This window comes from Blennius ocellaris (genome assembly GCF_963422515.1).
Source record: "Blennius ocellaris genome assembly, chromosome: 23".
Lineage (NCBI taxonomy): Eukaryota > Metazoa > Chordata > Actinopteri > Blenniiformes > Blenniidae > Blennius > Blennius ocellaris.
Window position 1 is genome coordinate 14,749,997 of NC_137672.1, and position 16,463 is coordinate 14,766,459.

Sequence of the window (16,463 nt, forward strand, 5' to 3'; positions counted from 1 at the left end):
GAGCGAGCGCTTCATTAGCTCGGTGCTTTCCCCTGCATGATCAAACCTTGACAGTGACACCCGTAAATAGAACTGTGTGAATAGAACGAGGCGGGGGAAAGAACATATTCCCCAATGTGCCGTTCAAGGGAAACAGTTATTTTAAGAAAACTGAAAGAACACAAGCTTCATATCAGATTCACACTGACACTCCTGCCCTTTAGAAATTGGACACTCTGAAGTCGGCCCGTGGGACTTTGAAAGGACACAAAACTTCATCCAACACCATGGAACGTTCATGCTTGACATCAAGTGCTAAGGAATTTGACTTCACTGTTGGGAGAACGACCGGAAAAGAAACCTGGCATTTTCAAACAGGTTAGTGAAGAAAGACAAATACAGGTGCTCGTATGACAACAGACTGGATTACTGGAGTTTGAAGTGGCTGCAGTCCACTTGTGCTTCATTTTATTTTATATTCTCCTCAGTATTTCTCAATTCTCATCCTTTCTCAAATCCAATCATAAAATCCCTGGTCATGACAGTCCTTCTAAACCTTCACACACACAAGCACACACACACACACAACCACCTGGTCAAGTAAAGATAACACTAGCAAGCTTCACAATCGCATCTGCATGCACTCGCGAACAGACAGTCGCTCACACACACTCATTGCATGCAGAACCAGCCCCTAGTCATGCATGCAACATGGCTGGACAGCTTGTGTGTGTGTGTGTGTGTGTGTGTGTGTGTGTGTGTGTGTGTGTGTGTGTGTGTGTGTGTGTGTGTGTGTGTGTGTGTGTGTGTGTGTGTGTGTGTGTGTGTGTGTGTGTGTGTGTGTGTGTGTGTGTGTGTGTGTGTGTGTGTGTGTGTGTGTGTGTGGACTATTATCAGATTATATAATCCAGGTTTGGGTTTTATGCTGTTGTGGCAGATTACACACAAATGAATTGAAGGAGGGGGGAAAAAAGGAGGGGGGGTAAAGGGCAGCGATGGCAAGAATACAATGTGAAATATTAGGAAATAATTTAAGATAAATGGTTTAAGGGCAGGATGAGGGAAAAAATCCCAACTGATTCAAAGGATGTTGAGAAGAGCAGGAAGAGGCAGTGATAAGGACGTATGGGAGTGACGGAGGAAATTGGACAAAGAGGAAGAGTGAAGAGTGATGAAGCAGGGGACACAGAGGCAGTAAACAACCCTGGAGTGGAGTGACAGACTAAGGATGGAGGAAGGCGAGAGGTGAGGAGGATGAGAGGGGTAATGGGCCGAGCTGGGAGATAGAGGTGAGAGGAGAGGGGAGGCGGACATGACACTCATAGAGAGAGAGCGAGAGAGAGAAAGATGGGGGATTTTGGGAGATCTGAGAGGATAAGGAAGAGCAGATCTGATGAGTGGAATGACGAGAGAGGAGGTACTCAGCAGAAAATATGTGGGAACAAGTGTAAATGAGCAAAAATCAGCAGGGAAATGAAAGCAAGAGCAAAACAAGAATAAAAAAAAGAAGGGGAGGGATAGAAAAGTGTAACAACTCGTCTTCAGCTATCATAATAAAATCATCCAACAACACTGGAGGCTTCATCGTTTCTCCGCATGGGTTTCACATCACAGTTCTACACTGTTATTAAGATTGAAGGAATTACTACTTTCTGGTATCAGATCTCACTTCTCACAGAGAACAGCAGGATTTTTTTTAAAGTCGCACCGATCAATATTTTCATATTAGCAACGGGCCAACTTGCTACTTGAATTGGAAAGGTGTGGTTATTACTGTCAATGTCAGCGAGAATGGCCACCAATGTCAACAACTCCCCTCGAGAAAGCCTTTTTTGTTTTTAAGAGGTGAAAAGTGGTTTTGGATTTATATCATAACTTTAATACAATTGGGTTTATTTACAAACTTGCCTTTCAGGGTGGGAGGTAAGCTGCCTGAAGAGACTCAGAGAAAGAAAGTCAACAAAACAAACATCAGACATCAATAAGAAAATTGCAGAAAACCACCGAAAAATATAATTTCATTACAAATGATTTTTGTATTTACATTCTTAGAGTCAGAAACACAAAAACAAAGACAATTTCTCATACTTTGGGAGTCCGAAGTTACTTTATTAGTTTATGTTATGTGGGAGCTTATGGGAATAAAATATATGTATTGATGTCTGTGTGAAATCAACAGACGCTTCCCGACTGATATTCTTGAACTTTTTTTATACAAAGGATACCAAGACCAAAATATTATTTCCAAAATGCTAAGCAATCGTTAGAAATTAGAAATGATCTCATCCAAGAAAATGTCCAGTATCTTTCACAAAGATTTCATACTTAATGACTTGTTGGTGGTATTGAGCAGCTCTCAAAAAAACTAAAGTGTGAGTATGTGCATTGGTTCTTGTGTGAAATTTAGATGAGGGCTTTTCTTCAATAAGGTTGGTAGATAAATTCCTAAATTCCTTCCACACAGACAGGCTTACGAGACAAGCAAAACCATCAATGTAACAGCACCAAATGTTATTGGACTTTATCTAAAAACACATTTTAGACAGAGAACTATTTCTGGAATTGTCCATGCTGAGAGAGGAAACAGCAGTTAAAAGTTAAAAGATGGCGTACGATGAATGATGACAGAGGCACAGCGACCACGGACAGGGAAATTAAAGAGGGAACACAGTGCAAACAGGGTGGAGAAGGAGAAGCAGGAAAAATGACAGGGCACATAGATGGAAATAAAGACAGACACACGGAGAGCAAAAAAAAAACCCCACCAGAATATAATTTTACATTTGCGAAACTACCAGTGGACACTCGAAAGTGGTTCGCTGCACTCTTCTTTTTGCTCCTTGCTCTTTGAAAGTACATGTGCTACAGTTGGCCTCTGATGAAATCTATCCATGTCAGTCCATTCAGGAAAGCTGAAACTCTTTCCACCCGACCCATAACGGCTATTAAAACAAAACCCATCGCCACTGTTTGGAGAAGGTCAGCAAAACGCGTACAGCAAAACGCGTAGCGAGCTCAACTCTCCGAAGCTCTCAAACTGCTGGAACGGAGAGGCTGCCATGGGGAGCCGGGGCTAAAATGGAGGTGGCACAGATTTGCTCCTTTTATTCAGTAGAGTTGCAGTTGAGGAGGTTAGGGTTCGAAACTAGCGGTGACTTTCTGTGACATTTTTTTTTTTTTTACTCTCTCTCAATAATGGATTGGGGCGCTAATTGGGTTTCCTGAATGGACCTTAACCACAGAGCTGAGGCTTGTTTATTTTGGCTTGAGCTGCGATGGATTTGGGTTTGTTTATCGTGCTGAAATTCCAAAATCTGGCCGAGGGCAGAAAAGATTGTAAAGGTCAATGTTTTCTTCATCAGTTCCCATTTTCACAGTTGGCTGGTTAAATCTGTGATTGTGCATTTCATGTCTTTCATGATTTGAAAAGAACAGATTTCCCATGAATGTGGCCTGGCACTGATGGAAGGACAGCAGCAGGGCCGCTTCCTGCTCCGTCGTCTATCTCTTAGAAATCGTAAACACCTTTGTCACTTTTCCTCCACTTAGTGCAGTTTCATGCTGCTAAAGCGTCAAGCCCTGTCGGAAATTTGAGGCAATAACAACATCGCAGGCAACAATAACAACTTCTCCTGGACAGTTTGCGCGGGTGAATCGCCAAAAAACAGACAGCTACAACCACACAGCGAAAGACAGGCTCACAGACGGCATCACATATTCTGTGTGTGTGTGTGTTTGTGTGTGATGCTGAGGTTAGTCATGAAACAAATGCCCCCCCCCCCACACACCCTCCCACCCACCCTCCACCTTGGTGTTTTCTATTCTTAGCAGCAGCAGGGTGAACCTCTGCATATCATTGCCCGGCTCATCTTTAAACATCATCTGGTGGCACCACAGTGATGACGGTGCCATCAAGTGCCTCTATACGTCTATATTTGTAAAAAGCCTTTTGGTCATCTTGGTGTTTGCACATTTCTGCATTCTGCGGTGGATAATCGTGGCTCCCCACTTTGAAGAGTCGAGGACTTGAGAACATGAACCGAGTGTGGCAGTGGTCATGTCATAGCATTGCTAATCTTTCAAGATGAAGGAGATAACCTGGGCAAGGGGCCTTGCCAAGTGGACCTCCGTGACTAATTCTGCATGAGAGTCATGCACTGGCAATTATGCATGACTGGCAACTGAGATCCTACATTACCATGCTAAAATGAGTCATTTGAATGCTAATGAGGCCTTAGAATCACGAGAAAAAAAAGTATTGCAGGGACTCAGTTTGGGATTCGAGGACATCTCTCGGATGAGATTTCAGAATGTTTGGGAGAAAATAAACCCTCTACAATGTACTTTTACATGTTATTTCTAATTGATACTACGTTATCATATATGTTTCATATATCTAGTGTATTATTGTATCAGTGTTATTATTAATAATCAATAATGCTGAAATAAAACTAGTCGTGGACGAATTGTCCGGGTTTGCAGTTTTGTGGATGAGTTATCCGTCCACCCAGTTTGGCCTATGTCGCAGTTTTGCTGCAACAAAACATCTGAATGGGAGCAAGGATGTTGAATAAAAACATACAAAGTTAACAATTATTTGATCATTCATACTGTGAAATTGGAGGATTTTTAACAGAGAACGCTGGATGACGTATAGTTAGAATGTACATTTTAGTTTCATGGAAGTTGGCATCGAATATATCTATTATTTGTATTATTATTGTGTCAAATATCTTTCTAGATGATTAACTTTGTTACTCAGAGACACTGTGACCACGGTGCAAATGCTGTACACCTGAACGTATTACAAAACATTGCAGTACGCCGTGAACTGAGCGACGGTCACACTGGCTTTTTCACCAGGATCATGTGGCGTCAGGCTGCATTTACCAAATAACAGAACACACGACAATTAGTTCCATTCATTTAAGATGGTAATGTGTTCCGGCGGCCAGCGAGGAGAGTACGCCGGGTGCAAACAGAACAGCAGTCGTTTAACCACAATCATCCATCTTCAGCACAGCCCCAACCAACTTCAGCGTCTCGTGGGACTGCAGCAGATCTTCGCTGACGGCGCCGCTTCCACCCTGGACAGGTCAACAGTCCATCACCAGGTGAACACAGAGAGACAAACGATCACTCAGAGACACCTAAGGGCAATTTAGAACTGTCGATCAACCTCGTATGCATGTTTCTGAATTGCCTGAGGAAACTGAAATGCCTGTATAAAATTATAAAGCCCACACATGCACAGAAAGGCTCCAGTACGAGCTGTGAAATTCATGCTGTGCATAACATATAAGCCACATTCCATGACTTGTTCCTGCGCTGTGTTATTGAGGCGACCGCTTTTGCATAGTTCTGCATCTCCACCTCATCCAGAACGGATCGTTCCACAGCTGATTAATGAGCGTTTGGGGAAAAGCGACGCATCTAAACACTATGTTATCAACGTTTGTCACTTACTTGTAAGGATAAGTAAAAAACCGAGCATGACTTCACAAAACTAAGCAAAGAAAAACAAACTTGTCACACCGGGGTGAAAATAAAAGTAGATTTCTTGCAGTGACACTTCTATCTCTTCGCTTGCATTCATGCATATGTAACAAATCTGCAGCTTCTGGATTGTCTCAGTCCAGGAGTGTGTCACTACCAGTCTTTATGTCTTTGTTATCATAAAAAAGTAACTTCAATCTGAATTTACTATGTTTGCTGGAGCCTCTCAGTATTCATCACACACTGTGTTTGGTAAATAGAAACAACAGATACACCCGCAAGTGATATTGTTGGAATCAGTGGCACCACAAGACTGTACTTTCTGTGCTTTTCCCAATCAAGAAGCTTGATTTGGTCGATATGAGGGGCGATGAGGCCGCTGCATGCAGCATTCAGTGCCTCCAGCTATCAACAGCTCAGATCACCATGAGTCACTTTGCCCTGTGAACGGCTGGGCGGAGTGCAGGAGCGTGACGGCCGAGTCTGTCTGCCGTGCAAGTGAGAGCGCCGCTGCCACGTCGGACGCCACTGCCCAGTCGGCGCGTCGCACTATCCGGCAATAAACGTGTCAAATGAATCCCGGGAGGAACGCTTTGGGAGCGATCACAGAGCCGTGTGGAACGAATGATGTGGCGAGATCGAACGACCCGTTTGGCCCCGCGAGGGACATTAAGGCCATGTAAGGTCGGCACTACTCATCTTTATAGAGGGTTTTTTTTTTCTTTTTTTACTCAAAGAGGTGTTTCACTCAGAATATATCTGAATCCCATATTGTGTGTTAGTGATTATTGATTTTTCTTTTTCTTTAGCTTTTTTTTATACTTGGCGGTGGTGAAATAATTGGATTTTTAATTTTCACCTGCATTTATCAAAATAGGTCAAGCAAACTTTCAAGTATTTCTTAACCTGGTTGCCACACCAGGCTTTTTCATCGCGCTAGAAATTATATTTGTGCAAGTGGTTTCAACAAATGTGTGAACGGGCCGGCGAGCTTTGAGTTTGACAGACTTCGGGTTAATGTTATGAGCCCCAGTCTTTGGCCTTCACTCTCAGCACATCAGTGTTGAGGTGTAACTGTGAGGGCAGCGTCGGCACACACTCGGCACTTTGGTGAATGTCAGCCGTTGCAATAAAAAAAAAAAAAAAAAAACAAGATAGGACAATAGACTTTGCGTCACAGTCAGCGAAGAGGTGAGCACCTCGATATATCACTGTCTTCACCTTCTATTGTCACAGTGACTTAATTAATCAACCTGCAGGCAGGAGGCCGCACTTTAAACCTCCAGGGGTGGCCCAGTGTTGAATAGTGGTGAGATTAAAATGCCTCCAGAAATTATTCTGATTCAAACAGCAGTCTAAACAAATGATGGAGATAGAGTGGACTTTATTATGTATTTAGACACCAGAGAGATTAAAATGTGTTTTTTTGAGCTGGTTTCGAAGCTCAAAGTTTAATGGTCTTAAGCTGGAAGATACATTGGGGAAAAAAAGGTACTTGTGATTAAAGCGAATTAAAAAGCAATCATAATATTAATGATTACAGAAGCAGAAAGTTTAAAACTGATTTTTAATTGTTAATTTGGAATTCATTTCGATAACATAACCACATGGTTGGGTTACGGGGAACATTCAACTTTTTGCAATAATAACTGCTTTTTGTTGCATTGCTTTAATCAAGCAGTGGATAAAATAGGGCGCGCAGGCAAAATCCAGCCTCCAGAGGGTCTAATCTGGCCGGTGACATGACTGCAAAGTGTCAAAATTGCAAAGGAAAATTGTTTTCAATTTTTTTTTTTTAATTAAAAATTAACTCTCAAACGTCTCCACGGTGGGACGTCGTTCTGCACACAAAGAAAACAGCCAAGCAAGATAGTAAAGCAGTGAACACTCCGTGTTGTTGCGAGCTAAACTGTATGAGCTTTAAATCCACACTGTGAGGTTGAGGCTGTGAAAACACTACATTATGCAGAAACCGTGCAACCTGAGGAGCTCCAGGCTTTTGCAAGCATAAGTCCGAGGAGAATCACTGTGGCAAAGAGGATTTCAGATTGCATGTTTTGAAGAGACATTTCAGGTTGTTTAACACAGTTTTGTGGAAATTACATTAAATGTGAGCCGTTATAGTATCTACTGATACTACTTTGCACAAAAATAAGGAAATCAGATGTCATTATGTTATCAAGATTCACATCTTTGTTGTAAGTTTTATACAGCAAGAACAAAAAAATTAAAAAAAAACCACCCTGAATGCAGTCTGATACCCACTCATCTCCACCCTCTGCTACGTCTACATTGCTGCTGTAATAACTACAATGACCACTAGAGGTCATGTTCTTTCTCACATTGGTGGCAGTATGCTCCTGGCATACTTTTACCACTAATTTAAACTGACCATAAAGCACTGCAAGCACATTTGTCTAACAATGAAGCGAGGTCTATCTTTCTGCTTTAATTCAGATTAAAAATCAAAGCTTTAGGTATTTTTAATTGTGTGAAGCATTTTTCGCAAATGTTCCCTTTATTTTATTTGACATTGATGGCCGTTTACATATTTCATATAGTATTTTAAATGTATCTTATGGAAAATGTCCCTTTGGGTCCATTCAGGTGGAAATGTTTCAAATCAATAATCAATTACTGCCATCAGAAACTGTTTTATCCATAAAACATAATGTGGCAAGTAATTTGTAGACACCACTTGTGCCCGTGTTGTTGCTTCTGTGGCTCATCAAGCCCGTTTTTCTATCTAATATGAGTCATTTTTCTTTTTCTACTTTCCTGCAGTGTTGACCTCATCTTCGTCTGCCACACCACTCACAACGCACGGCATCCATCTCCAGGGCTGCAACAACAACCCCCCCACTGGTTCTACTTCCACCGTGCAGCAAACAAGAAACACACACACTTACACACAAACAAACAAACGTAGGCACGAGAGAAGAGGATTATAAAAGCAGGGACTTTCCTGTCCCTCTCAGCCACTGGACAGACACGATGCTGATTCCCGGGATTCACTAACTTGTGGCAACACAAGCAACCGGAGGCCGGCGCCAGCGATACACATAATCAGATTAACATGGACAAGAATAGAGGCCAAGATGTGGGTTACCACCCTGTGCAGTGAGGAAACTCGTATGTTGTTTAAGTCATTAATGGATTAGTTGAGGATACAGTCACAGGAAAGGAAGGCACAGACAGGGGGAGAGAGAGAGAGAGAGAAAGTCGAGTATTTTTGGCAGCAGCAAAAACACACACAGACTTAGCAGGTAAGACGGAAACACAATTTGTGTGCACACAAAAAGTCAATGTGACAGTCCGACCGAATCAATGTTAATATTGACATTTCTGGGATTAGGCTGCTTCCCAAAATAAAAAAAATGAATAAATGCATGTGTTTTGGCTTCCTGACAGTTGACGTCATCTACAGTTACTTTGCACATACTGATGCTGTGTTCAGGGTGTCTGGTTGTACAAATATACTGGATGGATAGTCTCTTTATGAAGCTTTTGCTAAAATTCACTCATAGTCAGCAACAGAAATGTTGTTGTCGTGTCATGGCCCATGAAGTGAGGGTACTTTCTAACAACTTAACTCACACATGCATTTTGAGATTGTCAAAATAAATCCCAGATCTATTTTAAATAGCAGCTTTATATAGTTCCAATTTTCTAAAATGTCCAATTACCACCTGGCAAAAGCCATGAGCCAAAGCGACTCAGTAAAAGCACTGCCAGAGAGTGGAAAAAGCTGCTTAAGAAAAAGACCTATTGTTGCTGATGTGCAATGGAAATAGTGTGAGATATGCAAATTAATTTATAACCTACTTTTTATTCGACAGCTTGGGCCCTTGAATTATTGAAAGGGGAACATATCTTTGGGTGAATAATTCAACACTGTTGGGGAAAAAAAAGATCCTCGACATTATCATCACCATGCTTCCGTTCTGCTCGACTGTGATCATAAAACTACAACCACCATCACCATCATCATCATCATCATTATCAATATTGCTGGCAACATTTCATCCTGCTTATCTTTGTCAACATGCCACCACAGTCCGGCTATTATCATAAAAGCACCATTATCATATCAGCATTGTCTTCAGCGCCACAATTTTTCAAGTCTCCGTGTCCCATCATCATGACCAGCAGCTCCATCACTCCAAAGATCCGGCAGCATCATTTCCATCGTCACACCACCGTTTCGTTTATCGTAACATGTATTCATTGTGCTGTAATGTCCCCCAATAACAGAACAGGCATGAGTCCATGCATGTTCTGTTTAAAGCGACACTATGAGGCTGCAATTCCCCTCCTGCACTCTGACCCGGTGTGCGGTCCATCCACGCCCCGGCGCGCGAGCGCGCTCGGGGCACCAGCGACTCGTTGAGCACATCCACGAGCCTCGTCGGCCGGGATTGCGCCCTTGTTGGTTTCATGAAAATCCCCCAAAGTGTCTCTCTCTCTCTCTCTGTGTCTCTCTCTCACCTCCCCTTCCTCTCCCGCTGAGAGCTCCTCTCCTCCTCAGATCCGCCGTCTTACGCACGAGTCTGCGGTTCCTCAGCGGAGGAGACCGTTCCCTAATTGGACAGGCAGGGCTGCGCTGTGGCGCACACACCTGAGCAGCAGAGACACTCTCGGTCATGAAGGGCACTTCAGTGTTCCGGTAAATGTCAGAGGTATGGATATATACATATATATATATATATATTTATTTTATTTTTTTATTTTTTTTATCGCTCCTCGTTTACGCACGCAGGCACCGATTTGCGCAAATTACACTGGCCGCTGCAATCAACGTGACTGACGGAGTGATCGGACCTCATGCATTACGTGCCTCTACACTACTTCCACACACCCACCGGTCTCCATGCCAAACACACGCACTCGGCTCACATGTGTAAACAAACAATTATAATAAATGCATATTCGCAGTAAAAACGTAAAAAAAATAATAATAAACAACCCCCCAAAAAAACACAGGTTGCCTGCTTTGGCTCACCGGTTCGGCAGAGTGGAGACAGCTCGGGTCGGGATCCGGTCATTGACTCACTGACTCGTCCCTCTATCTGCTCATCCTTCCCTCCGTGAGCTCCTTCATTCAGCAGCTGAATAAAAGCCTCTCCGCCTCTGAAGCAGCGGCAACGGAGCAAGCGCACTTCACCCCCGTGCGCTCCTGCGCTCTCTCTCTCTCTCTCTCTCTCTCTCTCTCTCTCTCTCTCTCTCTCTCTCGCTCTCTCTCTCGCTCTCTCGCCCTCTCTCTCTCCCCCAACTGTCTTTTTGAGGTAGAACAAGTAAGAAAGAAAGAAAGAAAGAAAGAAAGAAAGTAGTATTAGATGAGAATAGTATGAATGGAGGAGCAAAATGTGGCCACAACCCAGTTAAAAGAGGAAATTCCTGCTTATGCTTATCTTGAGTCCAAAAGCCATACTACCTAATATAACCTATTACCTTATTGTATAATCACTGTTGTGGTTACTGCATGTGAAGTAAAGTGATGCACCTGCTGTCGTTTTTTTTGGTTGTTTGTTTGTTTTTTTAAATGAGAGAGACGTTTCTTTATATTGGACTTTCTTTTCAAAATGATTTGCTGCTACTTTACTTAATTGTCTAGTGACATGTAAGAAAACTTCCAAATGGCTGCAGTTAACTCTTAAAAATATTTTTTGGGAAATTTTTGCTTCTATAACATCATAAGTTTGCTCATGTGAGAAAAGCTGAAAGTACACTCAAATGTCCCTACACACCAGACACTTACAGGAGCTGGTGTATTTTATTCAAAAATGACAACTCCTGCACCCGTTAAACAGCGACTTCCTGCTTCTTGCCTTGAGACAGAAGCTCCTAATTCCTAAACACAAAACAAATTAAAAACTGCTTTGCTCACTGAGTTTCTCTCTGCCAGTTGTATGCATATTACTTGCCATTGTTTATTTGTTGTAATCTTTAGTGTACTCAGGGGTGTTTATGTGGATATGTGTTGTGTCTTGTTGTTAATGCTTTCTCTTTTGTATGAATGTGAACCTCTGGGTACTTTCATTATGTCGTTGCTGTGTTGTTTGGATTTTGTTAATTCAATGCACATTCAGACAGACGAGACAACGTCATTGCAAAACAAATCCACCCAAGAGAATGGAGTCATACGAACCTTAACCTCCAAATGGTGGTAATGCTTTTAATGTACACTGCTTGTGAAGAAAACATGAAAGCCGGTGTTATCATTGATCTGTAATATCTGAATGTGGCTGTGTGTTACAAAAACAAAAAAAAACCACACACACAAACGTTGGTAGAGACTGATAGGCTCTGCCTTCCTCCACCTCTTTAGAGAAGAGGACCCAGAGGATTGGCGTGAGAGAGGTGAGAGATGGATGAGGGAGAGAAAGGGAATAGAGGAGGTGGATAGGGAGAAGAGGATGCGGGGGTGTTGACACAAAGGAGTGCAGGGATGGCTGTAAATAATGAGAGAGGGGAGTAGTTTTACATTATCCGTCTTTTCGGCACAGTTGATCAGAGTTCTGTCTCAGCGTGAAGCATTGCCCTTACACCGCAAGCTAATTCACACCCCAAGGGAACATCATGCACAAACACACAGTTCCTATACGCTGAGAGAACAGAGATACACCTCACACACACACACACACACACACACTCAGGCCCAAAACCACTCGTGTCAAAATGCATTTCAACCTACTTCATAAACCACAAGTGCATAAGCCGGACAAACAAGCGCATTTGCTTCTGCATAACCACACAGACGTGCCAACGTGTGCATGAAACAAATATATGTAAACATGCAGATGCGACCATGTCCACCACGCCCACACGCGCATTCCGCTGACGTCGCCTGAGCAGAGGCGACACGGACAGAACCGAGGCTCCTGTCAACGGTGGCACGTGTGATATGATGAAGAAGACGGCAGGCTGGGTTTGAAAATGGGAAAAGGATCCTGCTCAGAGTCATTACTCACCAAAAAGCTAGGGTTTTTTCAGCTCTGCCACACTCTTTGCTACTGAAAATACAAATCCAAACAAGCATAGTTCTGTCACTACATGTACAGCAGAGTGACAGCATCCATTTCCAACATGTGCATCAAAAGCATGTTTACAGGTAAAAGTAAGTCGTCAGTCACTCTTGGTATTTGTACTCAAATACTTGCATCTTTTTTTTTTTTCCATTCTAAAGCGAGATCTTGTCCACTGCATTATGCGGACAATTGAAATAGATTTTCTGTAAAAGAATAAATGTAAAGGTGTTTTCTCATCATTTGCAGTGATTTTTACCCTAAATCGTCTAGAATTTTATTCAATGTCTCTTTGTTGTGTGGCAATATAATGTATAGTAACAACAATTATGGGAACACGTCTATACTTTCACTTGATAGTCTTATATTGAGGCTAATTCTTTGGTTGATAGTAATCTTTATTGCAGGTATATGTAAAAAAAGAAATTTACATTGGTGTTTCTTATAATACACTTCCTTAAATGCACTCTTTCATTAATTCTGCCTGAACATTCAAATAAAGAACGATAGTAAACACAGTTATATGAAAATAAACAGCTACAGAGTTTATGTAGAGGAGGTGTGGGTAGATGGATGGGCCCTGGAACGCACCCAGCATTGAATTTCAATAGAGAAAACTGCCCTTTAAAAGACACAATCAATGTTGTTTTTGTTTTTCAAAAAGCATGACCCTCCTCCTTTAACACTAATTGTGTTGTTTAATGCTAAAACGAAGGGTAACTATTCTTAAATGTGCGATCGAACGTCACCTGAAGCATCGTTCTTATTGCCAGAGAAACAACAAAAACAGTTGTAAAGGTGATCATAGAAAGTCATTTAAAAAGCATAAATACCTTATTGGGCTCATATCGTCGTTTGTTTCACAGCTGAATGCTACGAGTCATTGAATAATAGTCCCAAACTAAAGCACTGGCACGATTCATATCATCCAATTGGAAATGCCGATGCGCCCACTGCTGCAGGGAGTGTCTTATTGATTGGGATGTAATAGTGATACATCGCTGATCTACACTTGCACCGACGACAGGAAGCAATTGAGCTGATTGTCACTAATGACAAAGTGTAAATGAAAAAAAGTGAATTTAAAAACTGTACTTTCACTGTTGGTGTTCCAGACCTCCGCTTGCACTGTCATTTCTTTGGATTACCGAGACTCCACCACCTGTCGTTTTCTGACACGACTCTTCCTCCCTCCGCACAGCATCAAAACATTACAGATTCAGTGCCAATTAGCCCTCCCCCCTTCACCTCTGAATGTGTTTCTGCCTGCCTCAATACTATATTGCCAAACAAACCACAATATCTTCAGTGAGAGCACCAGTTCTACTCGGTTTCTATGGCAATGGGAGACTCAGCGGCACCCTCCGTTTCGCGACCGTAATATAAGGAAGCGTCGCGGCGGCACCAAAGTGCAGAGGGGCCTTTGAAAGCAGCATGTGTGAACAGTTTCAGCTTGAAGGATAATTGCTGCTTTCCATGAAATATTCAAGTCGGTTATTCAGCTCGAGGATCATAAACCTGTAGGACAATGATTACTCTTTGTTATGTGGGAATTGGTCTTTTTTTGGGGGGGGAGTGTGTATTTCGATCCATTTTGTTCTTCAACAAAAAGAAAATAATTGCTTGTAGGTTCTGTTCAGAGAAGTGCATTACACAGAATATTCAGTTAGTAGGGGTTACTATTAACCTCCAGCTACCGACTTTCTTTGTAAGTTGCTCATTGGTGTTTCGCAGCCTTATATACCTTTTTTCCGGAAAAATAATGAGAACTGTCACATTTGCGAATAAGATAAAAGCTCAGAAATACCTTGCTTTAATTAGCCAAGGTCAGGCCACTTTAACAGTTGCTGCGAGTGTGACAGTTTGAAGGCAAATACAGTCTCAAATCCACTGTATCAAGTTACCAGCGTCCAAAAGGAGAATTACGTTTCAATAAGGTGTGAAGTTAGACTTTTCTATGGTACAAAGGCGACAGATTATGACACTTGCACCTCATTTCTCTTTGGAGGTAAACATTACTGCTGCTTTATGACTGACTCCCCGAGATGAACAATGCATGTTGCATTGTGTCGTGTGCTGCACAGGCTCTTGGCACAGCTAGAAAGCCTGGTAAAAGCTGGGCCGGCTCTTTTTCATGCTGATTTGGCCCCCAACTACTGTCCTCTACACCTGATCCTCTGTGGTTCATCTGGGCTCAGAGAATTTTTTAGACATTTTTTTCCCACCAGTGTTGCACACTTGTTCCTGTATTGTATTCACACACTCAACATGTGTTCCAAACTATGGCATCCTGTTGTCAAGGAGGAAGCAGAAGAAAGCAGTTCAGTATATGTTGTTATTGCTGTAAATTAAATTAAATTAAATTAAATTAAATTAAATTAAATTAAATTAAATTAAATTAAATTAAATTAAATTAAATTAAATTAAATTAAATTAAATTAAATTAAATTAAATTACCTTGTTAGCCAATGTTCCTGATGAAAACATTCACCTATTTCACAATACGTATTTGCAGTTACATCACTTTGAAGGTTTTCTTTAAAATAAAATAATAAAAATAATAATAATAAAATAATCAGGAGGCTAAGACAACCATTGATGCTGAAAGTGTACAAAAGAGTGCTTCTGAAAACAAACAACTGGGATTAAGTGTAACAAAATTAAGTGTAACAGAGGCCAAACTCTTTGGAATCCATTTGAAATTCCCCTCATGCACTGGAGAAGACAGCTCAAATATTGGACATGATTACACAGCAGTCTACTAATACAGCCATTCTGTCTTATCTCAGGCCTTATAAAGTGTTGTTGGCGGCTCATTATGCATGAACAGCATCAAACTCATTGTGTCAGACCACCGAAGCAATTGTAAGTCATGCTGAGTACGGTCCATAGGGGAGCCGTGAAACTGAACTCGATGAAGATGAGGAGGACTGCGAGCAAATGAGCCTTGATCATTTGAAAGTATGAAAAGATGAGTCCCACTACATCAACCCCCTCTTGCGTCTGCTGAAATATGCAGAGTCATACACACTCGCCTGCTTGCACACACACACACAAACACACACACACACACACTGGCTAATTTACTCCTGTCCACTCAAGATTACTATACAGTTAACAGCCGTGCAAGTGCTTTAAATCATCTGTCACTGTTCGCTGTGTCATCGATCACTATCAAAGTTAAACTTCTGAATTAATATTCTGCTCATATGTGCACATGCAACAACACCCTCTCATGTACTGCAGCTTCTGTTCTATTCTATTCTAATCATGGCTGTCTCCACCTACTGAAACACACACACATTGAACACAAGGCAAGCGGTCATGTCGTAAAGCTGCAGCGTGCAGTCAAACATGCGATGAGCTACGGACCACCTAAGTCAGGCAGCCGCGTTATTGATCTGTGTTGAAACGGAGCTGCTGATTAATCAGGAAGCAGGAATCAGTCAGATCCATAGCACGCACACACACACACACACACACACACACACACACACACACACACACACACACACACACACACACACACACACACACACACACACACACACACACACACACACACACACACACACACACACACACACACACACACACACACACACACACACACACACACACACACAAACACACACACGCAGAACCCCTGCATGTCTCCTCCTGCCACAATTCATTGTGATTTGTGTCTTTGTGTCTGCCTCAGCTGAGGAAGCGTTGCACCGTCGTGGGAAAGTGCTTCCTTATAATCAGTCATCTTCATCACCAAAAACGATGGAGATTTTTCTCCCTTAAACGCGTTGGAGTTTCTCCTGAACCACTGCCGCTTGTTCCTGTTGCGTAATGGCGCTCTTAAAAATTTAAACCGAGAAGTTACTGCAAGTGAAACAAGGTCATGGGGGAGAGTTACACTTCCAGAAGGAGACAGTGTGACTGCAAAAACATAAAGCGGAACAGAGAAATGTA

At 42.1% G+C, this 16,463-nt stretch overlaps 1 protein-coding gene across 1 annotated transcript in view; it reads right to left on the reverse strand.

Annotated features, from left to right (window-relative positions):
- slc8a4b (solute carrier family 8 member 4b) overlaps positions 1-10,515 on the reverse strand; it is a 104,210-nt gene extending 93,695 nt beyond the window's left edge. The window contains exon 1 of the mRNA XM_080519121.1: positions 10,478-10,515. The gene's annotated coding sequence lies outside the window, so the exon portion shown is untranslated. The remainder of the gene's footprint in view (positions 1-10,477) is intronic.
- Positions 10,516-16,463: the final 5,948 nt, after the last annotated feature.